This window comes from Penaeus monodon, chromosome 8, assembly GCF_015228065.2.
Source record: "Penaeus monodon isolate SGIC_2016 chromosome 8, NSTDA_Pmon_1, whole genome shotgun sequence".
Taxonomy (NCBI): Eukaryota; Metazoa; Arthropoda; class Malacostraca; order Decapoda; family Penaeidae; genus Penaeus; species Penaeus monodon.
Genome location: NC_051393.1, coordinates 33,665,638 through 33,671,752, shown reverse-complemented (window position 1 = coordinate 33,671,752; position 6,115 = coordinate 33,665,638).

Below are 6,115 nucleotides of genomic sequence, written 5' to 3'. Positions count from 1 at the left end.
ATAATGATGATGATGATGATGATGATGATGATGATGATAATGATAATGATAATGATAATAATAATAATAATAATAATATAATAATAATGATAATAATAATAATAATAATAATAATAATAATAATAATAATAATAATAATAATAATAACAATAATAATAATAATAAAAATAACAATAATAATAACAATAAAAATTATAATGATGATAATAATAATAATAATAATAATAATGATAATAATAATAATAATAATAATAATAATGATAATAATAATAATAATAATAATAATAATAATAATAATGATAATAACAATAATAATAATAATAATAATAATAATATAGAAGCAAAACTACTACTAGTATGATATTGGTAATAACAATAATGATAATAATAATAATAATAATATGAATAATAATAATAATAGTGATAATAATAATAATATGATAATAATAATAATAATAATAACAATAACAACAAAAACAACAACAACAACAACAAAAACACAACAACAACAACAACAGCAACATAATAATATTAATATTAATATTAATAATAATAATAATAATAAATAATAATAAATAAATAATAATAATATAACAATAATAATAGCAATAATAATAATAATAATATAATAATGATAATAATACGATAATAATAATAATATATAATGATAATAATAATATAATAATAATAATAATAATATAATATAACAATTATTATTAATATTATTATTATTATTATTATTATTATTATTATAGTATAAATTATTGTACTGATAATAATAGCAATAATAATAATTTTATTAGTAATAATATAATAACAGTAATATGATAACAATAATATAAATAATAATAATAATAATAATAATAATAATAACATAATATGATATGATAATAATAATATAACAATAATAATAATAACAATAATATAATAATATTTATTATTATTACTATTATTATTATTAATATATTACTATATTATTATTATAACAATATAATGATAAATAGTAATATAATATGGTAATGATAACAATAATAATAAGATAATATAATAATGTATGTACCTGAGGTACCTGGAATATATAATTATTAATATATATAATATATATATATAATTATATATATATATATATTATATTATATATATATATATATATATATATATATATATATATATATATATATATATATATATATATATATATATATATATATATACTTGTGTGGATGTATACGAATACTGCCTAAAATGGGTAACTTCTGTTCTCTATTAAGAGTTACATTGCATTTTCTTTTATTTTAACTCTTATTTTTTCGTATACAGTTTTTCTTTTTTTCTCTATTCATGTTTTTATCTATATTCCTAGATGTTTTGTAAGGTGCTTTTGATTGCCACATTTTACTACATTTACGTTTTAGTTCTTTATTCCACATAATTCTATTTCTAAAGGATATACCCCGAATTACGTATAGACCAATCAGGTTAACGGGCGTGTAGCTCCAGCCAATCAGAGCTGTTCTAGGTCGTGCCCCTTTGCAGTGATATTCAAGGGCGCGAAAGGTCACGCTCACGCTCACGACTGGCTGAAAATGCGCTCCCGTTGACTTCTCTTCCGCCCTCGGGGAGGAGGGAGTATTGTCTCCGTATTTTGTGGTGGTGTTGGCGCAAGTACGAAAGAATAGCAATTTTCTTGGTCACGTGCGAGATATATATTTTTTTGTAACTAAGGATTATTTAATAAATTGTTTAATAGTAATTAAGTATGATAATTGTAAGGTTCACATCCACTTAGGGCCAGATGTCATCTGTGAGAGGAGCCCGGAATACTCCTGTGAGGCAGGAGAGGCTTAGGGACCAAGTATGAAGAGACAAAGGGGGGTCCCGTTCACTCCTCGTGAGGAAAGGAAGAAGTCAAACTGGAAGCCGAAAGGGAATGGCCAAACTTCCAGGTCCTGCGGAAATAGATTGTCTATTGCTTCCACAGATCTTATTTAACGGGCAGTGCTTGAAAACAGTTAGAGTCCTTTTCATACATAAAAGAAACAGATAGTAGTTGTAAGTGGAGAGATAAGAGCAGTAATAGTCATATTATTTGTATTTTATTGTAATTTATTTTGAGAAATGATTCGTTATTTTATGACGTCACGAGCCCATGACAGCCCGCGACCCATGACAATAAACAGTGTCAACTGGAATTCTGTGTCTTTTGGATCCCCTCTTCTCTGCTGAAACATCACCAAAGGTTGTACCAGCCCCTTTTCGTTACTTGCCTAGGTTGTATCTGTGCTGGACGTATAAGTATTTAATCAATAAGGCATTAGTTACATACATATTACGTTTTCAGTATGATCGTATTGAGTGTTGTCACGATTTACATGCTGAGCCTCTTCAAGGACGTATTTTAGGCACTGCTAGGTTTACTTCTCTTTTATTATCTCTCTTTTAAGGAAGATTTCAGTAAGTTTTGTGCTGTTTTAACTAATGCCCATTTTTACCTTATTTATTGCTCTTTCATATCCTTTATCTGTGTTTTATCTTATTCACCTCTGCTTTTATTGTTTTACTGCTTTTACTTCTGCTTTTAATCAATCTCTATTTTACGATCTCAGTTAAGTTTTAGTCTGTTTTTAACAATTGCTTACCTGCCGTCGTGTTTTAGAGTTGTTTTATCTTCGCTTTTATTATTTTTGTTGCTTTTAGTTGATCTTGCGTTTTACTTCACTACTCTTGCTTCTACCACTATTACTACTATGACTATTACTGCTCTTATCTCTCCACTTACAACTACTATCTGTTTCTTTTATGTATGAAAAGGACTCTAACTGTTTCAAGCACTGCCCGTTAAATAAGATCTGTGGAAGCAATAGGCAATCTATTTCCGCAGGACCTGGAAGTTTGGCCATTCCCTTTCGGCTTCCAGTTTGACTTCTTCCTTTCCTCACGAGGAGTGAACGGGACCCCCCTTTGTCTCTTCATACTTGGTCCCTAAGCCTCTCCTGCCTCACAGGAGTATTCCGGGCTCCTCTCACAGATGACATCTGGCCCTAAGTGGATGTGAACCTTACAATTATCATACTTAATTACTATTAAATAATTTATTAAATAATCCTTAGTTACAAAAAAATATATATCTCGCACGTGACCAAGAAAATTGCTATTCAATACGTGATAAAAATATTAGGCAATAAAATATACACAATAAAACCAAAGAAAGACATCATGAAAATAAGGGAAAAAAATACGCACATCAATAAAATCAAAATTATAACACAGGGTGAGAAAGAACCTAGTAATAATTTAAAAATACAAGACTAATATATAAATCGATAATATAAATATTTAAAACTCATAATAAAAGAGATTGAATAAAACACAAAAATGACTTGACAGAAATGACGTGTCATGCCACTGACACCGCGAAATAAGTTAAAACTACAATAAAAGGACAATAGGACTCAATGATAAAACACAAGACTTAAAACACTAATTAAATGTAATATACAAAAGCAGAACTGTTACAAATTATCACAAGAGTAGTTAAAATAATTAACACGGGAGCAATAGAAAACAGGCACCGGGATAACTATAGTAGTCCCGCGCAGGGGAAAACGTGGTGCCATACAAAGTTAAATGCGCGTGCAACTGGAGTGTGTCGCCCTCATCTCTGGATTGCAGACCACACACCAAATAATCCTATGTGCAGTCCAGCCAGTCAGCGTTTTAAAAATATAGGGATAATAACCAACAAAGCAAATAGTTATATTTACAATGAAATAAGGTATATACATATGAGCATATGAACCTGTATAATGAGCATGAGCAGATATATGAACAGACATATAATTGAATAGTGGAAATTGAATTAAATTAATGAAAATGGTAATTGAATGGATGATCTGGTGTGAGGACATTATCAATAAATAGATCTGATGATAATTAATCAAAAACGGAATTGAAAACGACCTGCCAGAGCGACCTTCCAGTTTATTAATAGCGCGTCGGGCACACACGACCAGACGACGGTGCAACAATGATGATGATGATGATGATGATGATGATGATGATGATGATGATGATGATGATGATGATGATGATGATGATGATGATGATGATAATAATAATAATAATAATAATAATAATAATATTATTATTATTATTAGAATGATAATAATTAATAATAATAATAATATATTAATAATAATAATAATTATAATAATAATAATAATAATAATAAATGATAATGATAATATAATAATAATAATGATAATAATAATAATAATAATACATAAAAGAATAATAGATAATAATAATATAATAATCAATAATATGAATAATAATACAGAAAACAGAAGATAATTACGTATAATAATACTACATATATATAACAATATAAATGAACTAATACAGACCAATGATAGTACATTCTATTTATGATTAATAGTAGTATAATATAGAATATATATGATAACGAATGAACATACATAAACAACTACAAGATACTTCTGCTCTAATAGAAATAATGATATTATAGAACATAGTATGTAATACATATTAATATAAGTCATACATTATATCATACATCAACAACTGATAAGATATACTCTGCTACAATGTAATAATGATATATGACAATGAAATGATTATGGATAATAATATATATATAATATAATACTATTATATATTACAGTCACAATATATAATAGTAATGTAGTAGGTAATAATATAAGAATAATAATAATAATATAATGATAATAATAATAATAGTATAATAATAAATAATAATAATAATGAGATAATAATAATAGTAATAATAAAAAATACATAGTAATAATAATTAATATGATAATATCAATACACCAACTAAAACAAATTACAATATAATATATAGTAGTAAGTAGTAGTAGATAGTAGTATAATAATAGATAATATTATAGCGTGATAATCAATAATAATAATAAAATAATAATAAAACTATAATAATAATGGTGATAATGACTTAATGAGAATAAGTTTACGTGACAAATAAAAATCGAATGTCATTGTTCCAGTCTAAAAGGGTAATGTCAGTGTTCCAGTACTAAGAAAGTGAATGTCATGTTTCAGTGCTAAGTAAAGGGGAATGTCATGTTTCCAGTACTACAGAAAGCGGAATGTTTCGTGTTTCCAGTCTCATAAAGTCGGAATGTCAGTGTTTCCAGTACTCAGAAAGCGGAATGTCAGTGTTTCCAGTACTCAGAAAGCGGAATGTCAGTGTTTCCAGTACTCAGAAAGCGGAATGTCAGTGTTTCCAGTACTCAGAAAGCGGAATGTCAGTGTTTCCAGTACTCAGAAAGCGGAATGTCAGTGTTTCCAGTACTCAGGAAGCGGAATGTCAGTGTTTCCAATACTAAGAAAGGGGAAAGTCAGTGTTTCCAGTACTCAGAAAGCAGAATGTCAGTGTTTCCAGTACTCAGAAAGCGAAATGTCAGTGTTTCCAGTACTAAGAAAGGGGAATGTCAGTGTTCCTAGTGCTCAGAAAGCGGAATGTCAGTGTTTCCAGTACTCAGAAAGCGGAATGCCAGTGTTTCCAGTAATAAGAAAGCGGAATGTCAGTGTTTCCAGTACTCAGAAAGCGGAATGCCAGTGTTTCCAGTACTCAGAAAGCGGAATGTCAGTGTTTCCAGTACTCAGAAAGCGGAATGTCAGTGTTTCCAGTACTCAGAAAGCGGAATGCCAGTGTTTCCAGTACTCAAAAAGCGGAATCTCAGTGTTTCCAGTGCTAAGAAAGCGGAATGTCAGTGTTTCCAGTGCTAAGAAAGCGGAATGTCAGTGTTTCCAGTACTAAGAAAGCGGAATGTCAGTGTTTCCAGTGCTAACAAAGCGGAATGTCAGTGCTTCCAGTACTAAGAAAGCAGAATGTCAGTGTTTCCAGTACTAAGAAAACGGAATGTCAGTGTTTCCAGTACTAAGAAAGCGGGATGTCAGTGTTTCCAGTACTAAGAAACAGGAATGTCAGTGTTTCCAGTACTCAGAAAGCGGAATGTCAGTGTTTCCAGTACTAACAAATCGGAATGTCAGTGTTTCCAGTACTAAGAAAGCAGAATGTCAGTGTTTCCAATACTCAGAAAGCAGAATGTCA